The sequence below is a fragment of the Acipenser ruthenus genome, chromosome 4, assembly GCF_902713425.1.
Source record: "Acipenser ruthenus chromosome 4, fAciRut3.2 maternal haplotype, whole genome shotgun sequence".
NCBI classification, from domain to species: Eukaryota; Metazoa; Chordata; class Actinopteri; order Acipenseriformes; family Acipenseridae; genus Acipenser; species Acipenser ruthenus.
Genome location: NC_081192.1, coordinates 104,901,065 through 104,920,693, shown reverse-complemented (window position 1 = coordinate 104,920,693; position 19,629 = coordinate 104,901,065). Strand labels below are relative to the sequence as shown.

Sequence of the window (19,629 nt, the reverse complement as noted above, 5' to 3'; positions counted from 1 at the left end):
AAAAAAAATAGACGCACTTAAAAATTTAGGGGCACACACAAAAAACATAATGATGATAATGATTTTAATAATAATGATTTTAATAATAATAATACTAATAACAATAACAATAATAATAATAATAATAACAATAATAATAATACATTTTTTGCTCTAATCTATTGTTGAATATCTACAGATCTTTTTTCTTCTTTTCTTACATAAGAATCAACAAAATTAAAATGATTTTTTTTTTTTTTTTTTAAACTGCCTAATAAATAGCATGTGCCTCAGAATGTCTACTTGCCTGTTTATGGAAGCGGCTGGGCTGCCTCTACGCACATTGCGTGCCGTTTTGAAGCACTGTGTTTAATATATTTTCATTTTGAACTTCTGGCTCCCTGTTAAAAATGCAGTCTTCCCTGCCACCAGTTCCCCTGCATCCTGATAAAACGTGAAAAATATGGATCTTTTTAACATTGTCAAACTTAAGCCAGGGGAAATCTTTTAGCCACAGTTGGTTAAACTTGTATTTTACAACTGTGAACATGCTGTAACTAACTCGAAGTTCCCTGTTCGCTTTCATCTTCTGACACACCTGCATTGCTCATTTCTTGTAAAGACGCGGATATATATATATATATATATATATATATATATATATATATATATATATATATATATATATATGAATTTGTTATTTTCCTCATCTTGGTTTGACAAACTCGGAAACCTGTAGCCATCGCACTGATATAAATCAGTGAAGTTGGCGGGGTATGGGATTTGTAGTTTTTAATGTGTGATTAACAGTGGGCACTGGACACCAATAAACTACATTCCCAGAGTACATTACGATTGAGCTATGAGTTTAGATCCGACTGTGAGGGTTTTTTTTCTTTTGTTTTATACTTTTCAGGTTAAAAAATAAATCACGTTTATTGTTCATAGACAACCTTTAGGAATTTGTAGTTGCATACGTGCGCCTAAATTAAAATGTACGTCCGCACAAGTATTTTGTTCGTCTCATCTGCACGACACAGAAGGCTCCGCCCACCAGCCGAAACAAAAACTGTTGTATCTTACGGTGCGGCCCACCAAGTGAATAGTCTTAACTTAAATGGCCCTTGCTGACAGATTTTTCTGTTCAAACAATTTTCCATAAAAAATCAGAAATATGTATTTATTTTGCGTTAGTGAATCGTGAATCAGACTAACACATCTGTTGAATTGATTCACTAAACTGAATGAATCAAATGAATCGAGTCAGTAAAAAGAATCGAAATGCACATCACTAGTTTTCAGGCCAGAAAAATAGGTTTAAATAGCGCGCCTATCAGTGGTTAAAGCCTGGTGTCCTAAGTATCGCTCTCTTTATGTGCACAATACACTTAGCGCCCTTTAGTAAATACAGTGTGAATGAAGCTCATCTCACTATTCAGAGCGGGGTGCCTCATTTAAATACAATATCATTTATTACCATACACATCACATATTCATTGTGATTACTAGAGTATTGCACAATAAAATGACCGTGCACCAAAATATGCCCACTATTACACACGATAATGAATAGAATTGCAATAGTAAATACAGAAATCATTAACGTGCACAGTAATTGCAATTATCATGCACCATAAAGTTTAGTGCCTTTTCGTAAATTAGGCCCTATATATGGAATGGAGAAAGCTATGACTAAAAATATTGCTAAACAGTATACTCCTAATAAAGTATTAAATTCCATTCTTATTTTTTTTTCCCCCTTGAGAAGTTTTATTGAGCTACAAAAAGCTGTTTCATAACCTTTACTAGTGCATGTCACTGGGAATCCATGCAGGAGAGATTGATTGTATAAAGACAGTATCATTTGTATGCATGTGTTCCTTTCCAGCATGATTGAGAACAAAATTTGAATGCTGAAGTACTACACACTTTATAAACATAGAAATTTGTAATGGGACTCCAGTAGCAGTCGGATTTACGCGATACAGCTGACGGTGGGTGGTAAGCAAAGTGAATGGGACCTGACCTATGTGGCGAGTGCTGTGTTAAAATAGACTGCTATGGTTAATACAGAGTTGATACGTTGGCTGGAATAGAGATCGGGAATCAATTAAATGTGCTTGAGATATGCATTGCTTTAGAATGGAATGTAGGAAGCAAGGAACGGCATTACCTCAAATGTAAACAGTGCGGCCGCCATTACACTTATTATTATTATTTATTTCTTAGCTGACGCCCTTATCCAGGGCGACTTACAATTGTTACAAGATATCACATTATTTACATACAATTACCCATTTGTACAGTTGGGTTTTTACTGGAGCAATCTAGGTAAAGTACCTTGCTCAAGGGTACAGCAGCAGTGTCCCCACCGGGGATTGAACCCACGACCTTCCGGTCAAGAGTCCAGAGCCCTATCCACTACTCCACACTGCTCTCAGTGCAGCCATGGTCCTGCTGTATGTCTGAGGGTCTCCATTACACTGCACTCAGTGCAGCCATGGTCCTGCTGTATGTCTGAGGGTCTCCATTACACTGCACTCAGTGCAGCCATGGTCCTGCTGTATGTCTGAGGGTCTCCATTACACTGCACTCAGTGCAGCCATGGTCCTGCTGTATGTCTGAGGGTCTCCATTACACTGCACTCAGTGCAGCCATGGTCCTGCTGTATGTCTGAGGGTCTCCATTACACTGCACTCAGTGCAGCCATGGTCCTGCTGTATGTCTGAGGGTCTCCATTACACTGCACTCAGTGCAGCCATGGTCCTGCTGTATGTCTGAGGGTCTCCATTACACTGCACTCAGTGCAGCCATGGTCCTGCTGTATGTCTGAGGGTCTCCGTGGCTGTCAGGTGGATGTAACATGATGGCGGCCATTTTGCCGTACTTCCGGAGGCGGCCATTTTAGGCATACGGAAATCGTTATATTGACGACTAGAGCATGCAGAATGAAGATAATGGTCATATTATGATAGTGGGAACTGGTGAATGAGTTGCAATTGTTTCGATGTTATGCAGTGGCTTAATTTGGAAGTGTGTGAAAGTTACATTATATGGGTATATCAATAATACTAGAGATATAAACTCCAAGAGACTGACTGATTGCTGCTGACTGACTGATGATATCCACACTGACCTGTTTGACTCTCCATTGTTATGTTTCAGGAATAAAGTTGACTTGGCAATGAATAGTGACCTCTCCAGCGTCTTTCTTCACTACTACCACATCGTTAGAGTGTAACGAATAAATACTTTGTAAGTCAACATGTTAGACTTCAGGAGTCTGTCAGTGTGCTAGTACTGTAGATTAGGTTTTTAAGTGCAGCATTAACTTTTAATCAGCTTGTTTCTGCAAAGAGGAGTCTCTGTTAATTCTGACTATTCTTTCTGAATGAAGATTCTGGCGGTCACTTTTCAGCAATGACAAAATACCAAAATAAATAAAAAATAAAGAGTCAACTGTGCCTGTTACATAATACATAAATTACAAAACCCATTTCCAATGGCATTTTAATTTAAAAACTAGCAACTCTAGAGATTTGAAGTAAAATTTAATGTAAATCAGTAAATTATAATTAAAAAAGCCTGCCATAGTCTGTAGCACTTTAACTTTTAAAGCTGTCTTTGCACTATTCCAATCCATCATCCTTTCACTGGACACTGTCATTTTTATTATGTGTTTTTAAACATCTTTTAATGCTGTTCCTTGATTGGTTATTGGCATTCTACCAATCGTAAGGAGTAGTATGGAAATAGAAATTCCTATTCCTGCATAGCATTTGATCTCTAGTAAGCTGTAGTAAGCTATGCATACACAGTCCTTATGGTATAATACCTGCAGTTTACTATAAATGTGGATGCATTTGGCACCGTGTATGCTGGCCTTAATGATTCAACAATAACAGGGACAGGTTCAAAAAGACATTTTATGTGATCCACAATCATACATTTGAAATAAAAACAACATACAGTACTCCATGTATTCAAATCTTAAAAGACAGACACATAAACATTATGCAGCCTCTTTAAAAAGCTGTGTTGCTATAAAGTCTGGAACAAGTAACTCCTGGTATCTGTTGCTGTTGAAACCTGTGAGACCTTAAATGCCACAGATGTTTAATGAATAGATTTCTTGTAGGACTTTGTGACACGTCTGCTCATTAAAGAGTAGGATGTTTAGCATCTCAGTAATCCCCCCGGTGTTCGTCTGCTCCTATCAGAGGGAGTTTTTAAATTAAATTTGCATAACTGTTCTAAGACATGCTGTTGGTGCTGGAAGATAGATTTTGTGAGGCGACCACAGTGTGATAATCAATACTGGATCCATCAAAAGTGTCTGGAGTCCTGTTATTGTTCCTTTTGGTTTATTCCAGCTCTCCTTTACATCTTGTCGTTTTTGTTTTTATACTGCTTACCAAATGTTGCATGTAGAAATAATATGGAAGTAGATGATGCTGTGCTAGAAGGTATTGAATAAACTACAGCATTGCTGGACTATTCCAATGCTATACTGTAAGAGTAAGGGATTGTAGCAGAGTACTGCAGTAATGGCAGCACAGAGACGTAGCCTTTAAATCCAACTTCACACATCTGTATGATCCATTATGGACAAAACTACATTAAAGATTATGTTCTTCTTGAATTTGCTCTTAAATGTTTATGCCTTTTAAATGGCAATAGAAGATCATTTCATTCCCCCACATAAGCTTTTTTTTTTTTTTTTGCAAAGGAAGGGTGTGCACCATGAGAATACTCAAGAATATCTAGCTAGTAAAGTATTTATTGTCTCACCCTGCTAAAGGTTTCCCAATACCACAGGTTTTTTGTTCATAAAAAATAACTACAGTACTTTGTGTAATACAGTATCATGTTTGGTTACATGAAAAAAGTGAATAGAATAGTATTAAACAAAGGTGTAAAACCAGTGTTACCAGTCTCCTGAACAGGGCAGCCAGTGCTGTAACCAGCTAGAGACCCTTTGTGATGGGGACTGGCAGAGGCTCAGTGAGAGGCAGACCCCTGTCTTTAGCGGACATTGATGCTCTGCCCTTTGTAATTCACATTTCACATTACTTGTAATTTCTTTTTGGTTAACTGCTGTGAAACTGGAGAATACCACCTCTCAGTACCTCTCATAAACAATCTTTCTGCAATAAATGTGATTTTGGAAGTGGGATTATATCTGACTGGTATTCTCCATCCACGAGCTGCACTCCCTCTCCTTTCCAGTGTGTGAGCCCAGATCTATTTGGAAATGATATGCTTGGTTCATTTCAACTGATTGCTGACTGCGTCATTTTAGAAAGATACACAGATGTACTTGACAGCATTGAAAAACAACCTGAATTTTGCTAAGAGCTTTGCCATTCACAGCATAAGTTTAATCCATTGAGAGATGAAAAAAGGAAAATAATATATTTTTGCTGACTTTTAGAGTAAATAAACTTCTGGAAAAGGAAAGCATGTTTCTATGAACATGTGCCATTATTTTAGGAGGGCAGTACTGCTCTTACTGTTCTTTGAAATTGTACACAGCCTGACAGTTTATACAAATGTTCCCAAACATAAAAAGTACACTGCACCATTGAATCTCAATATGAAATGAACATGGGGAGCAAAAATGAAGCAACTTGGGTGAAAAACAACTGTTTTATTAGCACTTTTACCAACCAAGCATAATCACAACTTTGTTTTGAACAAAACCGAATATGGAACACTGAAGAGAACTATTTACAATGTTACATGCTCAGGCCCTGTCTCATTACTTTCTGTGCCACTCTGTAAAGCAGTTCCTGTCTGGCACAAACACAATGGATAAAACCTCTCTGTCTCTCACTCTCATGCTGCCTGTCTCCATGCCTGCAGTTCTCTAGCACCTTATCTCGCATTGAGCTACATGAACTCAACTTAACCGTTTATGCAAATGTTCCCAAACAAAAAAAGTACATCAACTAGAATACATATAATGCAGTTTGAAGGTCACTGTACATGGATTGCAAAACTGTGGATTATCATAATGGTTTTAAAAGGCTACACTGTTCCTAAGATCGTGGGCACTATATGTATCTCCTTAAAATATATTGTAAAAGCAATTCCCTTGATTACTTTATTTAAAAACCAGAAAGTTCAAAGGAAACATTGATGTGTAGGAAATGGTTATCTCTCCAGAACACTTAAATCAAAGTGAGCTTGTATTTTTTTGTGCTTGCGAAAAAATACAGTACAAATACAGTTAGTTGTCATGGAAACCCTGCTTTTAAAGAATGAGCAGCATTGGCAAGTGCTCCTTTATATAAAATTAGCACAGAAGGGGAGTGCAGGTTCATTTAACAGCTGTTCAAATCAATAGCTTTGAACAGTTTTAAAAGATCATATGGCATATGTGCAACTTAACCTAATTGACTTTGAATTCACACATGCCCTGATAAAACTGACATTGGTTTATGTACTGTATCCTGACCTCCATTTCATTATGATACCTTGCAATTGACATTAGAGTGTGTCACATTTACTGGCTGAGGAGTGATATTTTGCTATGTTGTTGAACATGTTACAAGCAGAGCCCGTAGACCATATGCTGTGATATAGATCTGAAAAACGTGAGACGGCTCTCAGTGCAGAGAATTCAGCCACAGTGGTTAAGGAATTGAGGGCTTTACAAGAGACACTTTTTTTGTCTTAAAGCTGCAGCGACCCTCAGTTATGTTCACCAGAAGAGGGAGTTGGTTTTATACATTCCCACAACCTGCTGTGCACGTTATCAATCTATATTAGAAAGCTGGGACACAGTTGCCCCCCATTATGCCACCTTGTGATGCAAACAATGATGCTATTTCTGCTGCTAGCAATATATATTCATGCAGCAATTATTATGACGTGAGTATGAACCACTTTAATAACCCAATATTATATTAGTATTAGTTATTGGGTGCTAAAACTTTTGTATTTGCCCCTTTCCCTGATTTTAGACTAAAGCAAGACACATTTTGATTCCCATCCCTACTCCTCAATAATGCATGTCAGTGAATCTGTATAAAAGTAGATATCTACTATTAGCATTTTTGGAGTTTTGCAAAAAAAATTGAAACTGAAATAAATAATTTTAGACATCTATTTCTTGTAACTGCGGCATGGTGGCATAGTGGTTAGCGCTGCTGCCTCACAGCGCCAGGGTCCTGGGTTCGCATCCGGCCTAGGGTACTGTCAGTGTGGAGTTTGCATGTTCTCCCCGTGTTCGCGTGGGTTTTCTCCAGGTACTCTGGTTTCCTCCCACAGTCCAAAGACATGCTGTCCAGGTTGATTGGTCACTCTAAATTGCCCTGAGTGTGTGTGGTGCCCTGCGATGGACTGGCGTCCCGTCCAGGGTGTAGTCTCACCTTGCACCCTGTGTATGCCGGGTTAGGCTCCGGCTCACTGTGACCCTGTAAAGGAGGAAGCGGTTAATGATAATGGATGGATGGATGGATGGATATTTCTTGTAACTTTTTTTCCTCATCCACAAAAGCAAAACTTTTGCTACAAAAGATTTTTCCTATAATTATTTGTTTTCGAGAAATTTCAAGAAATTATAAATTTCCTTTGGGGTATGTAAACTTTTGACTGTACAATTGTGTGTGTGTGTGTGTGTGTATATATATATATACTGTATATATATACTGTATATATGCAATGAGGCCTGACAGGGTGTCCGTATACGTCCAATATATGGCGAAGCCGAGTGCCTCCAACCCCCAAGAAGTCTGTATATTGGGTGTATACATTTATAATCCAGGTCAAACAGTTGATTTGAAAAAAAAAGCAGAAATTAAGTTTAGGGTAAAAAGAATATATATTTTTTATGAAATATCATTACGACAATTGTAAAGTTCTGGACTTCATTTCAGTCTGAAAAGACAAAACAGTACTGTATCCAATGAATCGGTGCGAAGAAGGTGTTTCTACAATGGGAAAAATGTGTTTCACAAGGGTGTTCCCTTTGGAGAAGTGTTCTCTTCAGAGGTGTTCCTCTCTCTCTCTCTCTCTCTCTCTCTCTCTCTCTATATATATATATATATATATATATATATATAAGAAAGAAAACATTTTTTAAAAGATGTACACAAAAAGTTTAAAAGATTAAAAGAATATTTTATTTTCAGGACGTTTCGGGCAAAAGCCCTTCTTCAGCTGTTTAAAAAGAAAAGTAAACACAGTGCAGTAAACTTGTTATTATTCAAAAATTAGGGCTGTCACTCGATTCTAATTTTTTATCAGTTCATTTATGGGCATTAGTTGATTCACTGGTAGATTTATCCATGCACATTTCTAATAAAGGTAATGATCTCATAGCAGCTGTCCTGCATGTAATACTAAAAAATCAATAAAATCTAAAGAAACAATAATAATAAGCGCAATGGGAATTTGGTCTTTTTAAAAGCATTTGTATTATTATTTTTATCTTAGTAAATGTCTCTCTTTGTATTTGTTCTAAACTATTGAGATGTACCTGTGCTGGTCCTGTGGACAAAACTAACCAATAATAATAATTAACAAAAAAACACAGCTTACATGTGTTACATAATTATGCACAGATTCCAATACATAGTGATATTAATGCTACTGTTCAGGGAAATCCTTTTTTTGTTTTGGTTTAAATATCCCCTTCTGTTGACAAATTACATACTGTAGACATCAAGGAATTTTTTGTGATTTGCGGTTCCTCAAAATAATTCCAGACGTGGCTTTGCCTCGTTCCTTTGTTTAGAGATGCAATTTTATTAAAATATATAACAAATGTAAGAAAAATCGCTTTTCTTACCCCGTGTGGACTGAACCATACCATGCCTACTACAGGCATGAACACACACAGTGCACCAATGAAGCGCCAGATCGACCGAGAATAAAACCCGCCCCAGTGTCAATCTTTCTATTGCACCAATTAGAAAAACCACTTGGAGGCAATTGCCAAACCCCTTCCTTTTTATAATATCTGCCCTTACTGTAGCACCGGAGCAGTCGGATACGCAACAGACTGCTATGTATGATTATAAATTACTAAAATTAATAGATTAAAAAATATGCGTTTGGTGAAATTTGTCATGTGACTGGCTATACGTCTAGGATATTATTCAATGTTTAACCACTTCTGTAGAGTTTATACATTTAAAACGTTTAAAATTCCCATCCCTAATACAGTGCCTTGCGAAAGTATTCGGCCCCCTTGAACTTTGCGACCTTTTGCCACATTTCAGGCTTCAAACATAAAGATATGAAACTGTAATTTTTTGTGAAGAATCAACAACAAGTGGGACACAATCATGAAGTGGAACGAAATTTATTGGATATTTCAAACTTTTTTAACAAATAAAAAACTGAAAAATTGGGAGTGCAAAATTATTCAGCCCCTTTACTTTCAGTGCAGCAAACTCTCTCCAGAAGTTCAGTGAGGATCTCTGAATGATCCATTGTTGACCTAAATGACTAATGATGATAAATAGAATCCACCTGTGTGTAATCAAGTCTCCGTATAAATGCACCTGCACTGTGATAGTCTCAGAGGTCCGTTTAAAGCGCAGAGAGCATCATGAAGAACAAGGAACACACCAGGCAGGTCCGAGATACTGTTGTGGAGAAGTTTAAAGCCGGATTTGGATACAAAAAGATTTCCCAAGCTTTAAACATCCCAAGGAGCACTGTGCAAGCGATAATATTGAAATGGAAGGAGTATCAGACCACTGCAAATCTACCAAGACCTGGCCGTCCCTCTAAACTTTCAGCTCATACAAGGAGAAGACTGATCAGAGATGCAGCCAAGAGGCCCATGATCACTCTGGATGAACTGCAGAGATCTACAGCTGAGGTGGGAGACTCTGTCCATAGGACAACAATCAGTCGTATACTGCACAAATCTGGCCTTTAAGGAAGAGTGGCAAGAAGAAAGCCATTTCTTAAAGATATCCATAAAAAGTGTCGTTTACAGTTTGCCACAAGCCACCTGGGCGACACAACAAACATGTGGAAGAAGGTGCTCTGGTCAGATGAAACCAAAATCGAACTTTTTGGCAACAATGCAAAACGTTATGTTTGGCGTAAAAGCAACACAGCTCATCACCCTGAACACACTGTCAAACATGGTGGTGGCAGCATCATGGTTTGGGCCTGCTTTTCTTCAGCAGGGACAGGGAAGATGGTTAAAATTGATGGTAAGATGGATGGAGCCAAATACAGGACCATTCTGGAAGAAAACCTGATGGAGTCTGCAAAAGACCTGAGACTGGGACGGAGATTTGTCTTCCAACAAGACAATGATCCAAAACATAAAGCAAAATCTACAATGGAATGGTTCACAAATAAACATATCCAGGTGTTAGAATGGCCAAGTCAAAGTCCAGACCTGAATCCAATCGAGAATCTGTGGAAAGAACTGAAAACTGCTGTTCACAAATGCTCTCCATCCAACCTCACTGAGCTCGAGCTGTTTTGCAAGGAGGAATGGGCAAAAATTTCAGTCTTTCGATGTGCAAAACTGATAGAGACATACCCCAAGCGACTTACAGATGTAATCGCAGCAAAAGGTGGCGCTACAAAGTATTAACTTAAGGGGCTGAATAATTTTGCACGCCCAATTTTTCAGTTTTTTATTTGTTAAAAAAGTTTGAAATATCCAATAAATTTCGTTCCACTTCATGATTGTGTCCCACTTGTTGTTGATTCTTCACAAAAAATTACAGTTTCATATCTTTATGTTTGAAGCCTGAAATGTGGCAAAAGGTCGCAAAGTTCAAGGGGGCCGAATACTTTCGCAAGGCACTGTATATACAGACGTGCTCAAATTTGTTGGTACCCCTCCACAAAAAACGAAGAATGCACAATTTTCTCTGAAATAACTTGAAACTGACAAAAGTAATTGGCATCCGCCATTGTTTATTCCATATTTAAAAGAAATCAGACTTTGCTTTTGATTTTTTATTCAACATAATATTGTAAATAAGAAAACAAATGAAAATGGCATGGACAAAAATGATGGGACCGCTAACCTAATATTTTGTTGCACAACCTTTAGAGGCAATCACTGCAATCAAACGTTTTCTGTAGCTCTCAATGAGACTTCTGCACCTGGTAACAGGTAGTTTGACCCACTCTTCCTGTGTGAACTGCTCCAGCTGTCTCAGGTTTGATGGGTGCCTTCTCCAGACTGCAAGTTTCAGCTCTTTCCATAGATGTTCGATAGGATTCAGATCAGGACTCATAGAAGGCCACTTCAGAATAGTCCAATGTTTTGTTCTTATCCATTCTTGGGTGCTTTTAGCTGTGTGTTTTGGGTCATTATCCTGTTGGAGGACCCATGACCTGCGACTGAGACAGAGCTTTCTGACACTGGGCAGTACGTTTCGCCCCAGAATGCCTTGATAGTCTTGAGATTTCATTGTGCCCTGCACAGATTCAAGGCACCCTGTGCCAGGCGCAGCAAAGCAGCCCCAAAACATAACCGAGCCTCCTCCATGTTTCACTGTAGGTATGGTGTTCTTTTCTTTGAAAGCTTCATTTTTTCGTCTGTGAACGTAGATCTGATGTGACTTGCCAAAAAGCTCCAGTTTTGACTCATCTGTCCAAAGGACATTCTCCCAGAAGGATTGTGGCTTGTCAATATGCATTTTAGCAAATTCCAGTCTGGCTTTTTTATGTTTTTCTTTCAAAAGTGGAGTCCTCCTGGGTCTTCTTCCATGGAGCCCACTTTCGCTCAAAAAGCGACGGATGGTGCTATCAGAAACTGGCGTACCTTCACCTTGGAGTTCAGCTTGTATCTCTTTGGCAGTTATCCTTGGTTCTTTTTTTACCATTTGCACAATCTTTCTGTTCAATCTGGGGTCGATTTTCCTCTTGCGGCCACGCCCAGGGAGGTTGGCTACAGTTCCATGGACCTTAAACTTCTTAATAATATTTGCAACTGTTGTCACAGGAACATCAAGCTGCTTGGAGATGGTCTTTTAGCCTTTACCTTTACCATGCTTGTCTATTATTTTCTTTCTGATCTCCTCAGACAACTCTCTCCTTTGCTTTCTCTGGTTCATGTTCAGTGTGGTGCACACAATGGTACCAAACAGCACAGTGACTACTTTCCTCCATTTAAATAGGCTGAATGACTGATTACAAGATTGGAGACATGTGTGATACTAATTAAAGATGTCAGGACTGCCCAGTCCCTGACCACATTCCGGCGCCTCCTTAAGACTCACCTCTTCAAACAGCACCTGTAGAACTCCTCTGTTGTATCCTGGGACACTATCACCCTTCATTTAAATATGCTTTATTTTGCTCTTATCTGCCCCCTATTTTACTGCATTTAATCCTGTACCTCAGAATATTGTAATCTGCCAAGTGTTTAATCTGTAGTATTTTGTACTTAATCATATCCTGATGTAACTATCACTACTTAATCATATCCTGATGTAACTTTCACTATTATCTGCTGTATTATTGAATTGTGGTTTGTCACACTTGAGAATTATTGTATTTCTTGTTCTTATTGTATGACTTATATTGTAACACTTGAATGTATTTGTATTTGCTTGCGATTGTAAGTCGCCCTGGATAAGGGCGTCTGCTAAGAAATAAATAATAATAATAATAATAATAATAAAGAAACTAATTAGTTTGAAATATTGCTATAATCCAATTATTTATTATCTTTTCTAAAGGGTACCAACAAATGTGTCCAGGCCATTTTAGAATATCTTTGTAGAATAAGCAGTAATTCATCTATTTTCACAGCTTCTTTGCTTTATTCTATGACATACCAAAGGCATGCAAGTATACATGATAAAACAGCTTTTAATTTAATCACTTTTCAGGAGGAATGAAGCATTATTTCAATGAGCTGTAAGGGTACCAACAAATTTGAGCACGTCTGTATATATATATATATATATATATATATATATATATATATATATATATATGTATATATATATTAAGTGGTTCCACACAGAGGATTCCCTGCGTATACTGGTCACATCAGCCATTGTTCTCCCATACTGGTATGGAAAAAGTATTCTTTAACATTACCAGCTTCTCCTGAATATAAAGTCACTTGTTTTTTTTGACCAGGAAAATCAACAAAGAGCACAAAGAGCAGTCCACAAGAGTACAAATACAATATTTATTATAGCATCTTGGAAGGTTTCCTTTAAAGTCCATCTATGACTGTCCCGTTTTAGAAAGTGTTTCGGTCAGTACAGAGGTACAAACAGTTTGCAATTGCATAGCAGTAATGCAGCATGAAAAGAAAGCCATCTTATAAAGCCATCAGGAGGGATTACAGGCTGGTGTATAGCTTGACAAAAGCAATCACAGGTTTCTGCTTGTTCATGTCCACTTTCCTTGACAGAGGGGGCATCTACACTCATTGGATTCTTTAGTCAGTCTTGATATGTTCAGGGATTTGTATTTAATCTGATTCATATAGGAGACTGTTGTATGAACAGCAAACAGATGCTTTTTTAAATGTATTTTCATTACTGCGAGCTGTATTTTTATGAAGCACATGGAGCCTTTGTTTTTATTGTCTTACATGTTTTTATACTCTAAGTAGCATGATCATCACATGGGTGCCCTTTAAATGTAGGTGAATTACAATCCAATTAATGTACTGAAGATTCGAGTAGCAGGGTAGTCTGACATTTTACTAGCCTTTGATGAATCTGATGAATCAAGATCTACTTAATGAATTATTTAAACTAATAGTAGATCGACTAATTATCACATCAAAAATACTATAGCTAAATATAACTAAAACCATGCTTGGTAACAATGGACCCTATTTATCACTGTGCTTTAATGATAATGCAGGACTTCTTTAAAAGTAAAAATGAATGCAATAATCACACTTTCTGTTTTCTATTTGTTTTCCCTTTGCATTTCCCTAAAATTGGGTTTTTTTGTAGATGAAAAGTATGATGCACAGAAGTTGTCTTTCTCTTTGAAAATGTAACAGGGGGAGGCTGGGCACAGCCCTTTTTCACAGGATGCTCATCTGTGTATCACTAAAGCATCACTTTATGACCCACTTTATTTCCCTGTTCTATGGTGTTTTCAATACAGGTTTATCTAATGTTACTGCAAATACAGCAGTGTGGAGGGGATTCCAAGCAGCTCTGTGTTTTTTTTTTTATTTTTTTTTTTTTATTGAATTCACCTTCAAAAATAGGATTGTTTTTATTAACTCAGCCAAGCACTGTGTTTGCAATAGAAAGCTTTGTTGGATGCTAAGGAAGTTTTATGTCACAATATATCTATCAAGATCTTTTGATTCCATTTCGCCCTGTTCATCAGAGTTTTAAAATCTTCACTGCAGTGGTAGCATTCACACAAGAAGATAAGGTAATGCAGAGTGACAGACCTCAATATGATGCTGTTTTAAGGGCCTGTAATCAGGTTGATGAGACAGTGTTGTAAAATTGGGTTGGTATCTGAAGGACATTGCTTTTATTCCCAGTGCACTGTATGCAAGCCCCATGATGGTGTTACAGCAGTGTACTCTGGGATCCTAGAATCATTTACCATAAAAATGTGGCCTGGTCTTACTGGAGGATACTGTGCATATTACAATAAGAGCATGCTTTAGAAGTGTAGCAGAAATGCCAGATTAATTAAATCCTCATTTTAATTAACTCAATTTGTTATTAAATGTTTTATTTCCAAGAAATGCATGGCACCACTGTGACAAAGAGTACCCCACCCCACTGTGACAAAGAGCACACCACTGTGACAAAGAGCACACCACACCACTGTGACAAAGAGCACACTACTGTAACAAAGAGCACACAACGCCACTGTGACAAAGAGCACACTACTGTAACAAAGAGCACACCACGCCACTGGGACAGAGCAGGCCACACCACTGTGACAAAGAGCACACCATTGTGACAAAGAGCACACCATGCCACTGTGACAGAGCATGCCACACCATTGTGACAAAGAGCACACCACGCCACTGTGACAGAGCATGCCACACCATTGTGACAAAGAGCACACCACGCCACTGTGACAGAGCATGCCACACCATTGTGACAAACACCACACCACTGTAACAAAGAGCACACCACACCACTGTGACAGAGCAGGCCACACCACTGTGACAAAGAGCACACCACGCCACTGTGACAGAGCATGCCACACCATTGTGACAAAGAGCACACCACGCCACTGTGACAGAGCATGCCACACCATTGTGACAAACACCACACCACTGTAACAAAGAGCACACCACGCCACTGGGACAGAGCAGGCCACACCACTGTGACAAAGAGCACACCATTGTGACAAAGAGCACACCACGCCACTGTGACAGAGCATGCCACACCATTGTGACAAAGAGCACACCACGCCACTGTGACAGAGCAGGCCACACCATTGTGACAAAGAGCACACCACACCACTGTGATAAACACCACACCACTGTAACAAAGAGCACACCACACCACTGTAACAAAAAGCACACCACACCACTGTGACAGAGCAGGCCACACCACTGTGACAAAGAGCACACCACACCACTGTGACAGAGCATGCCACACCATTGTGACAAAGAGCACACCACACCACTGTGACAGAGCATGCCACACCATTGTGACAAAGAGCACACCACACCACTGTGACAGAGCATGCCACACCATTGTGACAAAGAGCACACCACGCCACTGTGACAGAGCATGCCACACCATTGTGACAAAGAGCACACCACACCACTGTGACAAACACCACACCACTGTAACAAAGAGCACACCACACCACTGTAACAAAAAGCACACCACACCACTGTGACAGAGCAGGCCACACCACTGTGACAAAGAGCACACCACACCACTGTGACAAACACCACACCACTGTGACAAAGAGCACACCACACCACTGTGACAGAGCACACCACACCACTATTTTTTTTCTCTTCAAGCTTTATGCTTTTTTTAATGAAATTCAAAATATAGAAATAGTTCGAATGCAGCATTATAGATTAGGTATAATGATATAATTTCTAAAGCTACCAGTCTGCCAGTGACATCCCTACCATGGCAGTGCATTTAAAATTAGACCTACAGTATGATGAAAACATTGATGACCATGACCTATATCAACAGTATGTACTGAATCCTACAGAGTAAGAATGAGCAATGAAGGGGTATCTTCTCAAAGGACTTGCACACCTCGTAAGGGTATTTACACATGTCAAGAAGGATTTACGCAGGGTCGGAGCTGCTAGTCACATTCTGGAACAAGAGTGAGAAAAGCACGCACACATCTGGAGCACAGATACGTGCTTCAGGGCGCGCCGGATTAAAAGTTTACATGGTTTAGCTAAAAATAGGAGTTCCCACAGATACGTGGAAGATATTTGCATTCTGAAATGGCAAAAGATGAGGAGACACCACGCGTAAACTACTCAGCCTGAGAGCAGGAGTAAGGGGCGTGTAGGAGCTTCAGCCTAGTGGCCCTGAGTAGTAAACACAGCTGAAGACAACTACACTTATGATTAAAACACAAATGCTATGTGAAACAGTTGTTAATAATAATAATAATAATAATAATAATAATAATAATAATAATAATAATAATAATAATAATAATAATAATTAACTTTGATGTTGTCTGTTGGTTTATTTTATAGCAATGTACATGTTTACTTCTGTTTTAAATGTTTCGAAATCTATTGTCTTTGGCGTTTGTTTTTCGGAACTAGCAAGAAAAAAAAAAGTCCACCAGTGAAGCTGCTGCAGTGGCTTACTGAATGTGATCAAGCCCTATATATATACTTCACAGGGATAATTTTGTTTTTCTCCAGGTAAAGTCAGCCATCATCATATTAATATCCAACATTCTATATTTGTCACTGAGCTAAGGTGTAATTACAAAACTAAGGGGTGTTATTATTTACAACTGCAAATATTTTTGCTTAACTGTAAAACATATTGTTTTTTTTTCAATGGACGGTTGCATTTATCTTCACATAATGGTGCAAAAGTACTATGATACAAAACTACAAGATTTCTTAACTGGAAGAAGACACTTGTTCTGTATTCAAACATCGCCATTGTGTGACATCAACAGAATATTTTGGGAGTGTTATGTTAACCCTTCTTTGAGTGATGGCGTTCGCTTTGCGTATCTGCAATTACTATTGTTGGTGTGCTCTTCTGTGTAGCTGTAAAATAAAACATATCACATTCCATTTAAGATGGTACGAAGGAGTGCTGGGTTTGTTTTTTGTGGGTTTTTTTTAGCATTGCTGATACAATGCTGTAAAATCCTCCAAAATGTATATTGATTTGTGTATTTAAACTACTTTCACTTATTCAGCATACTTTCCGCGAAGTATTATTTTTTTGGCCAGACTTATATGTTTGTTATTGAAAGGAAATTTTCTTTTGATCTTTAAAACAAATGTTATAGCTCAAATTATAGTTGGCATGTTAAATACTGTTAGTTGTGTGAGAAATGCTAGTCAAACGCAAACTCTGGGCACCTTTACTTGGCCATTCAGAGGAGTGTCTTTGTTCAAGCCATATTTGCATGCCAGAGTCTGCGGAGCGGCAATCCCCAACCTCAGAAAGCTACGCGACAGAGATTTCTTGAGAATACACCCCGAAATGATTATTCTCCAGATACATGCAACAATGCATGACATACAGACAGATGGATGAACAGACACCTTCAAGAATCTGAGATTCTCAATAACAAACTTAATAAAGTCAATACCACATTTTATGAAAATTGGGTAAGAGGTTTTCAGATATACGCAAACATGTGAGTGTTTACATGGATCATGAGATAATTTAAGCATAGACATTAATATGAATGTAAAGAAAAATATAGTATTGCCTGAATAGCAGTATAGGTTTGTTTAAGGTTGTTATAGGAAAAAAAAAAAAAAAAAAAAAAAAAAAAAATAATAATAATAATAATAATAATGTGGGTGGAACGGTGGCGTAGTGGTTAGCACTGCTGCCTCACAGCGCCAGCGTCCTAGGTTTGAATCCGGCCTAGGGTACTGTCTGTGTGGAGTTTGCATGTTCTCTCCGTGTTCGTGTGGGTTTTCTCGAGGTACTCCAGTTTCCTCCCACAGTCCAAAGACATGCTGTCTAGGTTGATTGGTCACTCTAAATTGACCTCTGTGTGAGTGTGTGTGTGTGGTGCCCTGCGATGGACTGGCGTCCCGTCCAGGGTGTAGTCTCACCTTGCACCCTGTGTATGCTGGGTTAGGCTCCGGCTCACTGTGACACTGTAAAGGAGTAAGTGGTTAATGATGATGGATGGATGGATGGTTGCATGTGGTATTTTTAAGGTATATATCATCATTATTATTATTATTATTATTATTATTATTATTATTTATTTCTTAGCAGACGCCCTTATCCAGGGCGACTTACAATTGTTACAAGATATCAAATTATTTTTTTACATTCAATTACATTATTTTTTACACATTATTTTTACATACAATTACCCATTTATACAGCTGGGTTTTTACTGGAGCAATCTAGGTAAAGTACCTTGCTCAAGGGTACAGCAGCAGTGTCCTCCACGGGGATTGAACCCACGACCCTCCAGTCAAGAGTCCAGAGCCCTAACCACTACTCCACACTGGCAGGAAAACCTTGGGAGGAGAAGGGCAAGACGGAGAAGACCCTGTCTATCCTTACATCAGCCCCATAGAATCCAATTCTGCTACAAAGTGACTTCACAACACTTGCAGTTTTGTGATAAGACATTCCATCTATTTTGTGAGCAGGGCCTTAAATTTTAGCACTCAAACTTAAGCCTGATTTGTTTTGACATATAAGTGGTTTTCAGAGGAAGTGGTTGGGTACCAGGAAGCACTGTCATTTTTTTTTTATCCGATACATTTGAAATACCTTCAGTGCCGATTTAAAGTAAGCCGGTTTCCACCGATCTGAATGACGCAGACCCATCACTGTATATTTTTTATGACATGGTTTTGTTGTCACAATCAAACCAGCTAGCTGGATCAGTTGCCCTATATATATATATATATATATATAATTATTTGTTTATTGAAAATAACGATTTATAAGTAACAAATAATACTGTAATATACGTTTTAAGAAAACTGAATTCTCTTTTCTGCCACACCATTTATAACTTTGCTCGATAATATGCATCTTGGGATTTTATTTGGTCACTCCCCATCATTCGTAAAACAGATCCAATTCCAAGCAGTAACCTCTGTGTCAGATTAAAAATTCATGAAACATCTCCTTAAACTAACAGATATCTGTTGAAACCATGCCAAGCCTTGACCCCCTGCCCCTTTCCAGCAAAGCTGACCCTATGCTCAATTACTTATGTAAAGGACATGCCATGCATTTGAACCTGTCAATGACGGTTGCTTGACTGTTCCTTTATATAATGGAGCACTGGCAGCCAGGAGGAATTTTAACAAAAGAGAGGTTTATTGTGATGAGTTTAATGAAAGCTTCATTGAAGTTGTATATTTATTACAGTAAGGAAACTCAACATAAAAGGACTCTCGCCCAAAGCCAATCAGCAATAACCCTGTCAGAGCTGTTGCATGCAATGAAATGGCATCCATCTGTTTACTTACTAATACCTTATATATTGTTTGTTCAAGTCAGGGCTGATTCAGTGAGCTTAACA

The 19,629-nt window shown here is 38.4% G+C and overlaps 1 protein-coding gene across 4 annotated transcripts in view; it reads left to right on the top strand.

The window, feature by feature from the left end:
- Positions 1-19,629, top strand: part of LOC117400354 (dipeptidyl aminopeptidase-like protein 6) — a 279,665-nt gene that overhangs the window by 120,861 nt on the left and 139,175 nt on the right. The window lies entirely within an intron of this gene.